Raw genomic sequence first — 19,481 nt, forward strand, 5'->3', positions numbered from 1 at the left:
CCAGGCGCCCCTCTTTTATCTCTTTAAAACTCCGTTAACTCAGAAAAGTAGAAATGGCAACGTCCAAACTCCCTATCTTGGAGTTTTCATGAGACCCAACAGATGTAACCAAAAGCTTTCCAAAGCTTAAGAACTTGCGAGGAAATCCACTTTCTTCGAGATAAACCCCCACTTCCGTGGGGGAAGGAACGCTTTGAGGTCAAACTCCCAACTTCTTTCCTGAGATTCAGCTTCCACTGGGAGAGTTTGCTTTTCCAGTGGGAGCTACTCAACAGGAGGGGGTCTGATGCAGGCCTCACACTCTTCACTAGAGTATATAGTGACTGCTCCCCGCATGCCGTCTGCAGTCTACATGATAGAGCTTAGCATCTTCCGTTTGTGGCCCCTTCCTGATTTCCACCCTGCCGTTTTTAAACCTTCCCAAGCAGAAGTGGCTTTAAGCATATCCAGATGCCTTGAACGCTAGACCCAGGAAATGACCGGGAGGCAGTTACTTCTCTGGGTTGTCTAATTCCCATTTCCTTAAGTTATTACCCTTCCGTGGATGGTTAACATCAAGAATGTTCTCCCTGGGCCACCTGGCTGGCTCAGTTGGTAGAGTGTGTGACTCTTGATCTTGGGATCATGAGTTCGAGCCCCACGTTGGGGTGTAGAGATTAGTGGAAGGAAGAAAGGAAGGAAGGAAGGGAGGGAGGGAGGGAAGGAAGGAAAGGAGGCAGGGAGGAAGGAAAGAAAGAAAGGACAGAAGAAAGCTCAGCCCCTTCAAGATACCTTCCCTACCTACCCCTGGTATCTCCAAATGAAAACCTTATCAGAATACAACAGAATAACGGTTTGGTTTCATTACAGTTACGGCAATAAAAATAACCCTTCTGAATACTGTGTATACATTATCTCTTTTAATCCTTATGAGGCTGATACTGGCATCCCCGTTGTACAGATGAGAAAGCCACATCTTCACATTAATGGCCTGCTTCGGGTCTCAGTCGGTAAGAGGAATCTAGTTGTGATCCCAGAGCCCCTGTGCTATTCTGCTTCTTAATTAAATACGTATTATTGTTACATCCTGTTTAGTAACCTGAGCATTTGGAGAAGAATGTTAAGGGCAAATATTCTGGGCAGAATTAGTCACCTTCCTCCCCCACTTTTTTTTTTTTAATACCGCTTCAAAACATCAACCAAAGCAACTGACAGAGACTCTTGGGGACTCTAAGGGAACCAGATAATGGCATGCTTGCCTGGACAGACTTAAAAGTCTTAGTTTAGCTTTCAGAGGGCAGGAGATGAGGGAAAATTCGCTCTTCCCCACCCATGACTCCTCTTTTCTCCCCACCTTCCTGCAGATTGAGATTCAGGCCCCTGGAAAATGGAGGATTGCATTAAATTCTTGGCCCCGGACAAGACCGTTTTCAGTGCCAGAGCCCCTTCGGGCTTTTCAGGGAGACCCAGGGCAGGAAGCCGGGACTATAGCACTTGTGGGCAGCTTGAAAGTAAATGTTACGTGAAACTGCAATTCTTGAAGCATCTAGAAAAATCACACTCCTGGCCGTATTTTTCTCAAAAGCACATGTTTCTTTCTGTTTCACTTGAAAACACACATTGACACAGCAAGTCACTGTTTAATTCATTTCCTGCCCTAAGTAGCACTTTCCAGGGACTCTCAGCATGAAGTAACTTTTGGTGAGTCTCTGGTCTTTCTTCGTCGAAAATCAGACCTGAGAGGTGAAGGGGGAAGCTGACCCAGAGATTCGATAAATGTTTTATGATCGCTCATATAACCTCTCCCCAACCCCCACCCCCACAAAGTGTGAAAATAGAGAAAAAGTGTAGAATTGTGCTGGTGATCGACTTCGGAATGATTTTTTTAGTTCCAGCTTCAAAAATAAATCTTTGAAAATTAAGTTTCGTTTGTGTTAGCATTCGCATAAGGAGATAATGCTGAATAGAAGATTCAAGCAAATAGGAGATAAACGGACCCACTGCCCTTTAGCTACATGACTTTGGCCATGTTATTTCTTCTCTGGAACCTCAGTTTCCCCCACCTGAGGTTACGTGGAGGTTAGATGGACATAAGGAGATGGGTTGACCAGTTGGGACATGAAGCCACATATACCGCTCCCTTACTTCTGGCCTGATTTAATGTCTTTAGGCTGTGGCCATGTGACTCCTCAATGGCTCCAGGACCAGTTGTGAGATTATTTGGTTCACTTACTGTGTTCTAGGACCTATGCCGAGCAGTTCACATGGACTATCTTGCTTCGCATCACAATATCCTTGAAAGATGGCTACTATATGAAAGATGACGACACCAAGAGTGAAGATCCCCAAATGTTTTTTCTAAGAGGAGAAGTAGCTTTTCTACAGTTGAGCCCTAAAGGCTGTCCTGAGGTTCTGCCTCAGAATCTCACTCTGGATTTTTCATTTCTTCCCTCTGCTGTGTCCCAAGGACTGGCCTGCTCTCCTCCCTCTTGAAGGAGGCACCGTCCCCCCATGGGGTGAGGAGAGGTGTTGTGAAGGCGGCTGGAGCATCCCCATCTCTCTGATGCCACCTTCCTTGTTACCCTTCAATACAATCATGTAAACTGGGTTTGTTTTTAGTTTCAAGAATTTCACTGCTGACGTATGAGGAAAGAGATAGGATAATAAAATTAACAAATGGGGTTATTATACACATCCTGGAATCCTAGAAATTTTTTAGAGGCATGATTCCTGGTTCGTAAAGTTCTTGACTCTCTCTGAGACGGTAAGAGGGTGGTTCCTGGCCCATGTAGCGCTTCCTTCACTGTACCATTTCAATACCACCACGACCCTAATGAAATGTCCTTCCCAGAGTTTGCACAGATTAATGACAGTCCACATGGCTCTTACAGGACAAAAGAAAACTAGCCTAAGGGATAAATGCATAGTTCTAGATCTATGTATATGTGGATTTTTTTAATTGCTGTATATAGTACTGATGAGGGACCATAAGGGAAGCTGAAGGCCAAGGACAAGCTAATGCACGCGCCCCCCCCCCACCCCCACCCCACGTGGGATATATGTGAGATTCCTCAGGCACTCCTGGCTGCCCAAGAACAAAGGAAAGGACAGAAAACAAATAGTTAAACAGAGTCTCCATCAGTTTACAAATATCTCAATAGCCTGATCTCCAGGAACTGCTTACTGTCTTACTGTTACTGCTTTGCCAGAGGGAAAAACAACCTTAGCTTGACAATAGCTAGGCCTCCAGTAATCTGTAAATCCTCTTTAGCATGTGGAAATCCCTTTGAGAAACTTCCTCTTGACTTTACCTCTCCCACCTCCACAGTATATAAGCAGTCACTGTGCACAACCCCAGGGCAGCTCTTCCTGCCCACGCTCTTTTTTGCACCAAAGACGTCTTGAAGAATTCTTTCTTGGCTGTGGGCTCTGAACCCCCACCAACACCCCAAAACCCCATCAGTATTATTATCTTGTATTAAAGACAATTACAATACCATTTGTAGCCTTAGAATTGGAAAACGTGGCTCCATGCTGTGCCTCCTGGTTGACTCTATAGGCCTGGCCTGTGATGATGGCCACTTAGTAAAATGCCTGCAAATAACAATCAGTTGAGACTCAATATTCTTGTGAATTGGAAGCTAACTCCTTGATACAATCCTACATTACCTAGTAACTCCCCCAGAACAGGGATTTGCAACCCCATCCCCACCAGAGAATATCACTAAGCAAAATGGTACAAACCTAAGAATCTCCAGCTTTGCTGGGGTTTTCTTTATACTCTCCTTTTTTCCTCCTTTCTATTTTCAAGGAAGTAAGGGAAGGGGCACCTGGGTGGCTCAGTCGGTTAAGCGTCCGACTTCAGCTCAGGTCATGATCTCGCGGTTCATGAGTTCGAGCCCCGCATCGGGCTCTGTGCTGACAGCTCGGAGCCTGGAGCCCACTTTGGAATCTGTGACTCCTCTCTCTCTCTGCCCCTCCCCTGCTAATGCTCTGTCTCTGTCGCTCAAAAAATAAGTAAACGTTAAAAAAATAAAAAAGAAAGTAAGGGAAGGTGTGAGACTGAGAGTGAGTGGTGGCAGCTGGAGAGAGGTTAGGAAGGAAGTTATTTTTAGGAAGGCTTGGGTGGGAACGAAAACTGGGCGAGTGGAGGCAGGGGCAGTGCAGCCAGGGCACGGCTTGCTCGCCTGGAAAGGGTCGACCAGTTCCCTAGAACCTCCCATTTCTTCTCACATTCTCATAATCCTTCCTCACCAAGTCAGAAGAGGAAGTCAACCCCAATGCCTGGAGGGGAGGTGGGGTGGCAGGAAGGCACTGTCTTGTGCATGTTACCCGCCCCCTCCGTTCTTACAGGAGGAAGATTCGCTCACTATAGAAAATATAGGTGTGCAGGACAGTCTGTTAGGCACCATAGGGATTTCACAAACATGACAGCTGATAGCTGCTCTCTCTTTGCTGAGATAGCTTTTGAGCTGGTCTTTTTTTTTTTTTTTTTTTTTTTTTTTGGTTTGCGTTTTTTTGTTTGTTTGTCTTCTGTTTTTGTTTTTGTTTTGGTCCCACGTTTCCTAAGTTAGTGACCCACAAAACAGCTTTCCCCTTCAAATGATGTATAGTGCACCCTATAACCTTACCATGTCTGTAGTGGTTTTTTATTTGTAACGTGTGACCAGTTCTCAGTTAACCAGAATACCATAGAAGTATGTCATTGGGGAGAGAGAGGAAAAAAAAGATGTCATTGGGTTAGACCAACGGTGTCCTTCTCTAGGAGGTAAGAGGTAGGTTATATCTCCACGTGAAGATCAAGAGATTGTGAATTTAACTTGACTAAATCTATTTACTAGATTGTTTTATTTCAGTGCCTTGAATGGGTCTTTAAGGCCTTTGAATCCATTGACCTTTAACCGAATATTAACTAGAAACTTAATACTAATCATAAATAGCTCTCTCACAGGGGAGAGAGCTTTGTGTTATATTTGTTCTATCTAATCATAAAACAATGCAAAAAAAAAAAAGGAAAAACCAAGAATGTAATAAATACTTTTAAAATTAATGTCCACAAACATAGAACCCTCCCTGAATCCTAAGCAACTCTGTACAGAATGAAGGCTTATGTGTATCTCTTTTTAATGCCCTTCTCTTTTAAATGTGAGCGCCCAAAGACTAGGACCCTGTCTTTGGTTATGTTAATTATTTTTTTTAAATGATCACTTGAACAATGAGCAGCACAGTGAGAGAACCAAAGGTCTATCATCCTGAATCTTCTTTCTCCTTTTCTCTGATGTTATTTAGAAATCTCTTCGGGGCGCCTGGGTGGCTCAGTCGGTTGAGCATCCGACTTCGGCTCGGGTCGTGATCTCGCGGTCTGTGAGTTCGAGCCCCGCGTCGGGCTCTGGGCTGATGGCTCAGAGCCTGGAGCCTGCTTCCGATCCTGTGTCTCCCTCTCTCTCTGCCCCTCCCCCATTCATGCTCTGTCTCTCCCTGTCTCAAAAATAAATAAACATTAAAAAAAAAAAAAAAAGAAATCTCTACCGCTGGCGTTGCTGTGGAATATTTATTAGACCTCTGTGCCTCCACATCTTTAACATGGGTATAACATCTTTACCACTTGATTGTACTTATGCTTTGAAATCTTAGGCTGATAACCATGATCTTTTCCTTTAAGAATCACTTATCTAGGGACAGCTGGGTGGCTCAGTCGGTTAAGCATCCGACTCTTGGTTTCAGCTCAGGTCATGATCTCATGGTTGGCAAGTTCCAATCTCACGGTCCGATCTCATGGTCAGCGTCGTCAGCCCGTCGTCGGGCTCTGAGCTGACAGCGTAGAGCCTGCTTGGAATTCTGTCTCCCTCTCTCCCCGCCCCTGCCCCACTCTCACTGGTTCACGATCTCTTTCTCTTTCCCTTTCTCTCTCAAAATAAACACTAAACATTTTTTTATTAAAAACAATCACTTATCTAGTAACAACACAGATAGAATTTAGGATCAGACGTTGATAATGTTAAAGGCAAATTTCATATCCAGTCCAGGGTCTACACATCTATATGCCATAGAAGTCTGTTTGTACTCTTGTCCGTCCAGCCTTGGGCTATCCTAGCAATGAAAGCTTCTTCAACATCCATAGCAAAACCCTACTACTAAAATATAGTGGACAAAAATAGTATCAGCCACATATAATCCCAGTTTTAAATAGGACTAAGTAAACCTCAGTAGCATTCTTCATTTGTTTTCATTAATAGACTTTATTTTTTAGAGCAAAAAAAAAATAAGCAAAAAGTAGAGTTCCCATGTACTGTACCTCTTTTCGGCTCCTCCGCCATTTCCCCCATTATTATTTTTGTTAATATGTATTTATTTTGACAGAGAGAGAGTGCACGAGAGCACAAGGGCAAGCAGGGGAGGGGCAGTGGGGAGAGAGAATCCCAAGCAGGCTCCACACTCATCATGGAGTCCGATTGGAGGTTCAAGCTCACGAACCATGAGATCATAACCTTAGCCAAGATCAAGACTCAGTCACTTAACCAGCTGAGCCAGCCAGGTGCCCCCATTTCCCTCATTATTAACATTTTCTATTCGTGCAATCCTATTCTTTTTATTTTATTATATTTTAAAAATTAGAGACGATGATTGCTTTGGCAAATAAGAACGTAAGGATTCTAGTGATCTAAAGCAATTGGCTTATTAACTGCTTGTTAGCTACCGACAGAGGAAGTACTTTCATACCATTTACACCCAGAAGAAAATCCTTTTATTTGGTAGAAATTCCCATATTTAAATAGCTAATCAGCTAGTTCGGGTATACTTTGCAAACAAACATGATGAGGAAAGCACTAAACTTGTAGCATTAAGGTATAGAGCAAGGTTCTATTCTTAACCCTCCCCTGGGCCAGTGGGCTTGGCCAAATCTCTTAACCTCTGTGGAACTGTGTTGGATTAGAGAAGCCAAAAGAGGCCTTTCAAATTCAATTTTTCATTAATTTATTAACCCCCTGTTCCCCAAATGAGTGGTAGACTATTTCAGGTGGCTCAAAATTTTTTTTTAATTTACACAGATGGGTTTTTAAAACGTGTACTTAAAATCTAGTGCCTCGGGGCGCCTGGGTGGCTCTGTTGATTAAGCCTCCGACTCTTGATTTCAGCTCAGGTCATGATCCCCATGTCGTGAGATCGAGCCCTTCATTGGGCTCTGTGCTGACAATGCAGAGCCTGACTTTAGATTCTGTCTCTCCCTCCACCCACCCCGCCATGTTTACACTCCTTCTTTCTCAAAAATAAATATATAAACATTGGGGCGCCTGGGTGGCTCAGTCAGTTGAGCATCCGACTTCGGCTCAGGTCATGATCTCGCGGTCTGTGAGTTCAAGCCCGCGTAGGGCTCTGTGCTGACAGCTTGGAACCTGGAGCCTGCTTCCGATTCTGTGTCTCCCTCTCTCTCTGCCCCCCACCCCCACTCATTCTCTGTCTCTCTCTTTCTGTCAAAAATAAATAAACATTTTAAAATATATACATATATATAAACATTAAAAAATAAAAGTAAGGGGCCCCTGGGTGGCTCAGTCAGTTGGGCATCCGACTTCGGCTCGGGTCACGATCTCATGGTCCATGAGTTTGAGCCCTGCGTCGGGCCCTGTGCTGACAGCTCGGAGCCTGGAGCCTGCTTCTGATTCTGTGTCTCCCTCTCTCTCTCTGCCCTCCCCCATTCATGCTGTGTCTCTCTGTCTCAAAAATAAATAAACATTTAAAAAATAAAAGTAACAAAATAAAATCTAGTACCTCAAACCCATGATTTCAGAAATATTGCTTAAGATGAAACTACATTTTGAAAATTATTCAATGTATGTCAAGTTAAAGAAAATATGATCTACTTGTACAAGTAACAAGGATATGACAAAAACCAGACATGAAAAGTAACTGAATAAAGTTTGGGAATGCTGGATTAATCAATGAACTAATCCATTCAAAAAACTGTGTCAAACACAGCCTTGTCCCTGAACTCTTCTTTTTAATTTGTATCCTCTAGATAATTTGGCTCAATTAATGAACAGGTAGCTCAGAACTAACAGGGGGAAAACAGTGCAATAAGAAAGGTACTATATTAGAGAAATGCCCCGGGGTGAGGGAGCACTGAACAGAGCAATTAAATGTAATTCCAAAACACCTCCAACATTTCTGGAAATTAGACAAAGTCTACAGGGCGAGTTTGTGAATAGAGAGAAGGACTGATTAAACCTATCTTCAAGTTTTTCAGGCCATAACCATTTCCTCGTATTATACGGCAAGTAATTTGGTGTATTAGCTACAAAGCCATCCTGGTGTTTGAGTTAAGGCATAGCTTTCTCAAGGAAAATGCTGTCATGGTCTAATGGCAGACAGCGCCATCTCCCATGGCACCAACTGAACTGGTCTTCCCTTTGGAAGGAGAGGGGACATTTGACTCTCATTTTTACATGGAGTTTTCTTTCCTCACATCAAGCATCCAAATCATGTGGCTCTTTCTTCAATCTACACGGGGAACATAGAAGTCCAAAAAGACTAATGCATGTTATTAATCTTTGTAACCCGCATACCTTTGCCCAATGTCTGAAACAAATACTTGCTGGTTAGTTACAAATCTAGGTAAGTTATGAATAAACCAAGATCTGCTTCTGCTAAGGGCACACTGAAGACACCAATCATTTCAGGGCCCCTGGGTGGCTCAGTCAGTTAAGCGTCTGACTCTTGATTTTGGCTCAGGTCATGATCTCATGGTCTTGAGATCGAGCCCCATGTCAGGCTCCATGCTAAGCTCGAGCCTGCTTGGGATCCTCTCTTTTCCTTTCTCTCTCTGCCCCTCCCCAGCTCGTGCACCCACGTACACTCTGTCTCAGAAATAAACAAGTTTATTTATTTTTGAGAGAGAGCACAAGAAGGGAAGGGGCAATGGGAGAGGGAGAGACAGAATCTGAAGCAGGCTTCAGGCTCTGAGCTGTCAGCACAGAGGCCGACGCGGGGCTCGAATTCATGAACTGTGAGATCGTGACCTGATCCGAAGTCAGATGCTTAACGGACTGAGCCACCCAGGAGCCCCAATAAACATTTTTTAAAGAAGATAGCATCATTTCAGGGTGCCTGGGCAGCTCAGTCAGTTGAGCATCCAACCTCGGCTCAGGTCACGATCTCACAGTTCATGCGTTGGAGCCCCACGTCAGGCTCTGTGCTGACAGCTCGGTGCCTGGAACCTGCTTCAGATTCTGTCTCTGTCTCTCTGCCCCTTCCCTGCTCATGCTCTGTCTGTCTGTCTCTCTCTCTCTCTTAAATATAAATGAACATTAAAAAAAATTAAAGAAGATAACAATGATTTCAAATTTTTTCATGTTTCTTTTTTTTTTTTTAGATTTTCCATGTCCTACGCATATATATCAGAACGCAGAGAATTTTTTTCTCCACCAGGAGTTACATGACAGTGCTGTAGCCTGTAGCCCCTTCAGAGAGCTGGCAGGAGGCATCTCATTTGAATAACTGTTTCTGTGGTGTGAAAATCTTGCCACTGAAGATATCTGCTATTTCAGGCAATGTCCTGTATTCCCAGTTTCATTCAATAGTGTGCTATTTAAGTTTGGATAGTCTTTATTGATGAGTGTTTATCGCTTCTTAGGCCAAAAAGTGAAATCTTCTTTTTTTGTTCCTTTAGCTCTTGGGGAAAAAAAAATCCGTCCTTGATTGTAGTAATCGGCTTATCTTCGGTACTTAGTAATATCTATCTGCTCTGTTACTTTTTGTAAAATAATAACTAATATTGCAAGTCCTATGCGCTCAGCCTGAAATTACATATAGGACTTTAACCCTCACAATGACCCTATGAGGTATACACTGTGATTATTCCCTCTTGACACTCTAAGGAACGGTGACCTGGAGAAGTGAGAGTCCTTACCCAAAGACCTAAAGTTGACCAAAGTGAGTTACGAACTCAGGTAGTCTGACTCCGAAACCTATAGTATTAGTCACTCTCCTATGTTTTTGTCCCCAGTTCTCCTTTTTTGCATCATGTTTTACAAATAAACCTCTTTCAGACTTCTTTTAAGGAAAACGGTTATTGTTCCTTAATTCACAAATCAATATTATGATATGTCCTTCTGTAAATTTTTTTACATTCTTTATATGGTACCCCCCCCCCAAAAAGACATCTCTCAAATGTACCTTTACGTTTGATTTTTTATGGTACAGGTTGCTCGAAGCGACGTTCTATTTCAAGTTATAATACACACCCAGCTGTCATTCTCTTTTTGCCGTTCATGAAATAAGATTATGTGACTTAGGGACACATGGTTTGTGGCTTCTTCCCTAAATAATCAGGCACACAGCTGGGACACTCTAGCAACTAAAAAAAAATGAATTGTGTGCTCTAAACACTTCTCAAGTAGGGACTAAAGGAGAATTGAAGCAGGACGCCTGGGTGGCTCAGTTCGTTGAGCCTCTGACTTGGCTCAGGTCATGATCTCGCGATGCGTGAATTCCAGCCCCGCATCGGGCTCTGTGATGATAGCTCAGAGCCCGGAGTCTGCTTCAGATCCTCGGTCTCCCTCTCTCTCCCCTCCCCTGCTCATGTTCTCGCTCTGTCTCAACAATAAATATTTTTTTAAATAATTTTTAAAATAAAAGGAAATAATAATAATAGTAAAGGAGAACCAAAACTCCAGCCTTTTCCTGAAAGCCATTTGTGGTTCTGGGGAAGGAGTCCTTGGCACAGCAATTGGAATTTTTATCTGGCATGCCACCTCCCGGGGTTTCAAATGACAGTGACAGAGTATTAACCCAACTTTCTATGTCTGCCACTGTAAATTTGCTGGACACAGAGGGAATCGTTTTGACCGTGGCTTCTGTGTCCCATCCTTTCTAGATATTGACCAGTCTGGCCACGTGTGCCCCTACCCTCTCTCCCTCTCTCTGTCTCCCTCTCTCTCTCCCTCTCTCTGTCTCCCTCTCTCTCTCTCTTCCCCTCCCCACTCTCTCTCTCTCTCAAATTAAATAAACTTAAAAAAAAGATCTTATAGAAATGCATACTGTTGTAGCTCATCTCGTATGTGTTGTTAAGTACCAAAGCCTCAACATGAACAGGTTTGTAAATGACACAACTATAGAGAAATAAATGGGAACGTGTCATCTTCGTTTCCTTGCATAGGTGTATGTACGTGCACCTGTGCACGTGTGTATATTTTCTGCTGTAGAGGAGGGATAGACAGAATCTGAAACGGAGGTGGACGATTTCAGACAAACGCATAATCAACTGATGCAAGGTCTCCTTTCCTGTTGAACCGCCGTCACTGTTTTCGGTGACTTGGTGGCATTAGATTGGATTTCTGCTCCTGCTATGTTTAGAATCTATTTTTAACGCGGCCAACTGATTTACTATGGAAGCATGTGAGTGCTGCTATTTTTAAATATATAATAGTTGTCCCTAGAACCCATCAAGCCCTGCAGAAGACCATTGTGTGCCTACCCACCGCACTGCACGTGTTCCAGGATGCAAGACAACGATTAAAAAAAAAAAAAATTAACTGAGTTCCTGCCGCATGACGGGCAACAGGTTGTGCGCTTTCAAATACTCAAAAACAAAAAACAAAAAACAAATCCTTGTGTTGCTAGAGACTTCTCGCCTTACCAAGCACATGGTTAACACTACGTGTCATTATAAAGCTGCGTACCGAGTAGGGTAAGCACGGGTATTAATGCCGATCAGTCCTGAGTTCCGGTCCTATCTTTGCCACTTGTTAGCTGTGGGAACCGGGGCAAATTCTCTAGCCTGAGCTTCAGCTTTTTCATTTGCAACATGAGAAAACACCACTTCCCTGCAGGCTGTTGTGAAGAAAAACCGGGTCGGTGGTGGTGTCTCGGGCACTTCCATAGCTTTTGGCACAAAACGGCAGCGCAATAAAAGGTGGTTATCGTTCTTCTTTATTATTCTGAGTTTCTTCTTGTCCTAGAAGGGAAGAGGTCAAAGGGCTTGGTAGACACATCAGTTAAGTGATCTCTGGGCGGCTCAGTTGCAATCTGAGTGGCTGGGAGGTGCTATAGCAACCCCACTTGGCATTTTAACAACCCCCAGACCTTTCAGTTGGGGCCTTTGGCCCCTGGGAGTCCTCAGACGTCTGCTGGGAACCTCAGGAGTGAGTCCTGGTAACTGTTTAACAGAGTATTAGCTTTGAGCGGGTGTGTCCCAGCCTGCGTGGTCTCAGGACAGCTTCTAAGGAAGCAGCGACATATACCTACACCTACAGGGGCAATCCTGGCCTCCTGCGTCTACACCCCGCTGGCGCTGGGTTAAAACCGCTTGGCAAAGATTTCAGAATCCCTGTCATGTCCTCTGGGAGACGGGGTGCTCTCTGGATCGAGCGCCCGTGGAGCTTTTCTGGGCGGTCTGAGGTCACACCCTGCGACCCTGAGCTCCCCCTCGACGACAGCAGAGATAACAGCCTTGGTCTGCCTGCCTACTGCTGTTCAAGGGACTCCTTACGAGTGGCCTCCTGTGCGGTCTGCTAGTGGACTGGCCTGTTAGGAGACACTGACGTAGTCGCTCTAGTTTGAGGGAGGAATTAGGAGACCCCGGCTGCTGAGGTTAACCAGGAGGGAGGGAAGAGGTCTTACATGTACCAAGAACCTACCACGGTGCCAGGAACTTCACAAGGGAGACAATACCATTACACCAGGTAAACGAGGAAGAAGATTTTCCTTCTGCTCTGTTTGCTCAGCATTAAATCTCTATTAGTTTAAAAGCAAACTCTTTGGGGGCGCCTGGCTGGCTGAGTCGGTGGAACATGGGACTCTTGAGCTCCAGGTTGTGAGTCTGAGACCCACGTTGGGTGTAGGGATTACTTAAAAATAAAATCTTTGGGGCGCCAGGTGGCCTGGTTGGTTAAGCATGTGACTCCGGCTCAGAGCGTGATTTCAAGGTTGGCGGGTTCGAGCCCCGCGTCGGGCTCTGGGCCGACAGCTCGGAGCCCGGGGCCTGCTTCGGATTCTGTGTCTCCCTCTCTCTCTGCCCCTCCCCCGCTCATGCTCTGTCTCTTTCTCTCTCTCTCTCTCTCAAAAATAAACAAATGTTAAAAATGTTTAATAGAATAATAAAATCTTTAAAAAATAAAATAAAAATAAAAGTAGACTCTCTTATATGATGATTTCAAGAAACAAAGCATTTCCTTCTGGTCATCTCAACAAACCGAAAAAATGATGAGTCCTCTCACACTAAATATCCACTGTACTTATAAGAATACTTGCTGGATGTAATTTTGATTGTTTGGTCCTAGTGCTTTGCAGGTCTTTACGGACTTTCTCAAGCAGTTATTATATCCTTGGGTATTTATTCACTCCTTAAGCGCAAGGATTTGGGTTTTCATTTTCCTGGCATTTGCCAAATCAGCTAATACGGGGCTCTGTCAGAGCGTCTGTATCACAGCAGTAGCTGAGGCAAAGAATATTTCCATGATGCTGGCTCATACCTAAAGATGGAAACATTTTCTAAACAAGTATTTTTGCATGAAATTTCACAAACCGAAGGGCTCTCATTTTGTGTTATAAAGCTCTATGATCTAAGTCATCCTTGGAGATAGTTGATTTTTTTCGGATTTAATTTTTTTTTTTAATTTTTAACATTTATTCATTTTTGAGAGACAGAGCATGAGCAGGCGGGGGGCAGAGAGAGAGGAGACACAGAATCTGAAGCAGGCTCCAGGCTCCGAGCTGTCAGCACAGAGCCCGACGCAGGGCTCAAACCCACAAACCGCAAGATCATGACCTGAGCCGAAGCCTGATGCTTAGCTGACTGAGCCACCCAGGCACCCCAAGATATTATTTTTAAGTAACCTCTACACCCAATGTGGGGCTTAAACTCACAACCACAAGGCCAAGAATTGTACGCCCCACCGACTGAGCTAGCCAGACTCCCGGGGATGGTTTTAATCTCTCTCTGTTGTGCACAATTTTCTTTGTAAAACTCTTATTTTATTTGCCTCAAACAGGCAGTCAGGATTTATGCAAATTGTTGACTGTTCAGAGAATACAATCTTGTTAGCAAAAATCAAATATATAACCATAAAAATGTCTTCTATATAAAAGTTATACAGTTGTCCAAAATATTTTGAAAACACAGATCTTGATACTTCAACATCTAAATTGAGCATACTATCCTGTTCCTTATACTTTAAAAGTGTCCGTGTTTAGGGGCACCTGGGTGGCTCAGTCGGTTGAGCTTCAGACATCAGCCCAGGTCATGATCGATCTTGAGGTCCGTGAGTTCAAGCCCCGTGTCAGGCTCTGTGCTGACAGCTTAGAGCCCGGAAACTGCTTTGGATTCTGTGTCTCCCTCTCTGCTCCTCCCTCGCTCACACTCTGTCTGTCTGTCTTTCTCTCTCAAAAATAAACATTAAAAAAAATTTTTAAGCTGTCCGCATTTAAAAATTCGATGTTTTCAGTAAAGTTTTTGCAAATGGGTCAGGCATCTTTTTAGAGACAATTTATTGTTAATTGGAATGGCTGGGAGGCAGTGTTTAGAAGTTATAAAGTAAATCTATTTTAATGTGGTTCATTTAACTGGTTTAACTCATATACATTATCAGACTTTAATGGGACTTTTCGGGGAATTTAGTTTGGTTTCTTTGTTATCAAGCTTTGAGATTTTACAAAAAGAAGCTTTCAGTGAAAAGGATAAGGTTATTTAAAATTCTTTTTCCACTACTTACAAAGGATTAACTATTTTTTTGAATCAGTAATATATGCCTGCAGTACAAAATTCAAAAGGTACACAAAGACTGTATAATGAAAAGAAAGTCTCCCTCCTCCCTGCCTTCCACCAGCCTAAAATCCCTCTCTAGATATAGTTACCAGGTTTTTTTTGTTTGTGTTCTTTTTCAAAGCCTCATGCAAATATTTGTATTATTTAATTAATGTCTTGTTACCTTCCTTTTAGAATAACCAGGGAAATGTCATGGCATATAATCCTTCCAAAATCCTATACAAAGTCCTTATTTTACATGCGAAACCCAGAGAAAATAAAATTTGCTTCTTCTCTCTGAGCCTTGGGAAGGTCTTCTACTGCATAGTAATACAGAAATAATAGTGGTTCAAACCTTGCCACAGATTAGGAGAGAAATAACCACATGACCGTATTGTATATTTTAACTAAGTAGGAAACCAGTTCACTGAAGTTAAAGATCATAGTAAAATTTTAAAAATTATTTGATAATCATTTTTGTCTATGCTGCTTAATTCTCTGATTTACAAATCCCTGAATCAAAGCTTTCCTGATAAAAAATTTTTTTTAATATTTATTTATTTGTGTGAGAGAGAGACAGACAGACAGACAGACGGAGCACGAGCAGGGGAGGGGCGGAGAGAAAGGGAGACACAGATTCCAAAGCAGGCTTCAGACTGTGAGCTGTCATCACAGAGCCCGACGCAGGGCTCGAACTCACAAACCATGAGATCATGACCTGAGCCGAAGTAGGATGCTTAACCAACTGAGCCACCCATGCGCCCCCTTTTCCTGAATTTAGATAGGATTTGAAAAAAATCGGATTTCCCCTCCCTGGAAATCCTTCTCTTCCTATGATTTTTTTCACACACCACATTCAAAAGAGTAGTGCGTACTAGATGCTTTCAATATATTATATCTCATCCTCATAACAACCTTGCAAGTTTGGCTTTGTTTCCCTTTTTTGAGATGAGGCAACCGAGGCTCTGAGAACCGGCGCACCCTGCCAACGATTCATCGTAGTAAGCGCAAACCTGGGGCGCACACCTCGCTCTAATGACCCAAGTCATGGACCACAACATCGTTCGAAACACAGAATCTCCTGGTCTCCGAGTCTCCTTGCTTGACAGCATGGATCTCATTTCATCAAGGTATGTGCCAGAAACCTGAAGACACATTCGTAAACAAATTATCGTCGGGGAAACTAGGTGGAAATAGATTTAGGTAAAGTGATAATGGATACAATCATGGTAACCTTCAAAGGGTGGATTAGCGGCCAATGTATTCCTGGGAGTATGTGCAATAGAGCTCTATCCTTGGCCCTGTTCTGATCAACATCTTATTAATGCTTGGGACGAGAGCGGCAACGGTAATATAATAGAACGTGTAAACACCTACTGAATAAATGAATGAATGAATATTTGTACTATGCTGATCATATCTTTAGCTGTCACAAAGTTTCAAGTCACAATAATTATATCAAACAGGTAATTTCAGATTAAATTTTTTTAATGTTTATTTTTGAAAGAGATAGAGATGAGCGGGGGAGGGGCAGAGAGAGGGAGACCCAGAATCAGAAGCGGGCTCCAGGCTCCGAGCTCTCAGCACAGAGACTGCCATGGGGCTCGAACCCATGAACTTCAAGATCATGACCTGAGCTGAAATCGGACGCTTCACCGACTAAACCACCCAGACGCCCTGGTAATTTAAGATTAAAGTATCATAACAGGGAAATATGATAGGTCAAGGCTCAAACAATAAAATTTGATATGGATGAATGTTAAATCCTAGACTCAGACTTCCATGATCAATTTTATAATGAGAGGATATGGGCATTAAGAAGTGTGGAAGGAAGGAAGGAAGAGAAGAGGAGAAGAGAGGAGAGGAGGGGAGGGGAGGGGAAAGGAGAAGAGAGGAGAGGAGGGGAGGGGAGAAGAGAAGGGAGGAAGGAAGGAAGGAAGGAAGGAAGGAAGGAAGGAAGGAAGGAAGGAAAAGGAAGGAAGGAAGGAAGTTTGGCTTGTACTTTCATGGCTAAAACTATCAAAATGAGGCTAATCATATGATTCAGCTTGTGAAGGAAATTAATAGACAATTAGGGAACAATGTAAGGGAGGGTATTTCTTGTGTTTGCTCTACAGTAGTCAAACTCCATCTGGAATAGGTTTCAAACTCTGGGTCCCTCAAGTTAACAGGAACAGTAGGGATCTGAAAAGAATCCATAGGAAGGTGACCAGGGTGCTGAGAAGAATTAAGCCCGTGACACATGAAGAATAGTGATGGAACCAGGGATTTTAGGCCAGAGACAAATAATGCGGGGAAGTCAAGTTCGAGAACCTGAACAGTGTATGGGAAAGAAATCAGATTTACAGGCTAATGCTGGACCACAGAGTCACAATGTGAAGAATCCTTCTGAAGCTTGAATCACAGATTATCACTTACACACATTATCTGAGTGAGAACGTAACATAGAGTTATTGATCTGGAAACTAACCTAGTGGTTTTCAGGGTATAGACTCAAGCCCAGCAGCACCAGCATTGTCCACAATCCTGCCAGAAATAGAAAGCTTTTGGACCCCTTCCCAGATCTACAGAATCAGAAACTGTGGAGGTGGGGCCCCACGTTCCGTGGTTCAACAAGCCCTCCAGGTGATTCTGACCGCATGCCACAAGGTGACAACCATCACAGGTCATCAGATGTGGCTGTTTGGCCGAAACCCTTGACTGCGGTTATGTTTGAAAACCTTCCTTCTCCTCTGTGTGATTCCTATTCACCTGTCCTTTGAACAGATCTCATCAGTAATCCAATTCATTCTGGGCAATGGATATTTGTTAGGGTTTTTGGCTACACGGTTTCCAATTAGGATTGATCTCCCATTTTGTAAGTGGTAAGGGAAGACCAGGGATTCCACTACAGATGCCGAAGCATCCAGATACCCCCTCTTCCAAAACTCTGAGAGCAGGAAGTGGATGTGTGAACCAAGATGGTAAATTAGTTGCCCCCGCCCAGAACTCTGAATCTTGAGCAAGTGACGCGAAGGTAGAGAGATGGTGGAGAACCATCCATTGAGCAAGGTCTAGGGACAGAAGGTGGCAGGAACGTCTGATGCTGGTGGTAGGCCTCCCATCCAACAGGATCCTATGGGGTGACCTTGGTTATGGGTGCTTCTGCCTAGCTTCCTGATACTTCTATCCTTTTTCTGAGCCCGGTTCTCTGGCTTACCTAGAGATTCTATAATCCATCCTATATCCTTTTAATGCAGTACTTTTAAAAAAAAATTTTAATGTTTATTTATTTTTGAGAGAGAGAGACAGCGTGAGCAGGAGAGGGGCAGAGAGAGAGAGAGAGGGAGACCCAGAATCCGAAGGAGGCTCCAGGATCCGAGTTGTCAGCACAGAGCCCGACACAGGGCTTGAACCCACGAACCACGAGATCATGACCTGAGCCGAAGTTGGACGCTTAACCAACTGAGCCACCCAGGTGCCCCTAACACAATACTTTTTTTCATAAGGTGGGCAGAGTTCATTTCTGTGGCTTGCAACCAAGAACCCGAAGGGTATGTACCTACTCATTCCCAACACGTTCCATAGTCAGGGAGGCCCTTGGGTTGTTTTCTCTGCTTTAGACAATGACAAAAATAGGCAATCAATGCTGGCCAACACAAGCAAGAGCAGAAAAAATGGTTGAAGCTAGTGGCTGGACTTTGGAGTTTTTATGCCCCATGACAGGGTGTCTTTAGGAGAGATGCCAACATTGCTTGATTTTGTAGGAACTTTTATTAAATTACCAATGGCTATACCACCCTAATATGAAATCTCGCCAAAGAAACTGAACCTGAATCTAATGAAGCTTCTAGAGCTAGCGTTCATTGACAGGAAATGGGGGGCGGGGGGGGGGGGAAGGAGGGAGAGAGCAGGAGAGGCAATGGGACAAGGAGTTAAATGCCAGGAGACGGAAGCCAACAGGCAAATCCCAAATGTGGGACGTTGTACCAGACAGACTAGACCAGCGTCTTCCATCTGTCAATGGCATTGAAAAAAGAGTCACGGAGGAAGGAAGGAGATCACTCTTAACCGAAAGAAACTGAAGAGCTATAACCCCCAGATGTAATGTGTGCATCTTGCTTGGAGTTTGGTTCAAGCAAACCAATTGGGACATAGGATGTCTTCTTATAAGTACCTCTAAGTACACTTACGATAAAAATATAAAAAAGTTTCCAGTCAGGTCATGATCTCATGGTTGGTGAGTTTGAGGCCCGCATCAGGCTCTGAGCTGACAGCGCGGAGCCTGCTTGGGATTCTCTCTCTCTCTCTCTCTCTCTCTCTCTCTCCCTCTCTCTCTGCCCCTCCCCCACTCATGCTCGCTCTCTCTCTCTCAGAATAAATAAATAAACTAAAAAAATTGAAAAAAAAGAATATGTGTGTTAATGAACCAACCATAGGTGCATTAAGATAGGAAGAGAGCCAGACTACATCTCTTTTTTAAAAAATTTACCATCTTAACCTTTAAGTGTGCAGTTCAGTAGTGTTGTGTTCGCATTATTGTGCAACAGATCTCCCGAACTTCTGCACCTTGTAGAAATGAAACTCTATAATCATGAAACAACAGCTCTTCTCCACCCCCCCTGACCCCCGCCCCCCACCGTCTCCCCCTCCAGCCCCTGGAAACCACCATTCCACTTTCTGTTCCCATGGGTGTGACTACTTTTGACACCTCATACGAGTGGAGTCATAGAGTACTTGTCATTGTGTGACTGGCTTATTTCACTTAGCATGATGTCTCAAG

The sequence above is a fragment of the Panthera leo genome, chromosome F3, assembly GCF_018350215.1.
Source record: "Panthera leo isolate Ple1 chromosome F3, P.leo_Ple1_pat1.1, whole genome shotgun sequence".
Taxonomy (NCBI): Eukaryota; Metazoa; Chordata; class Mammalia; order Carnivora; family Felidae; genus Panthera; species Panthera leo.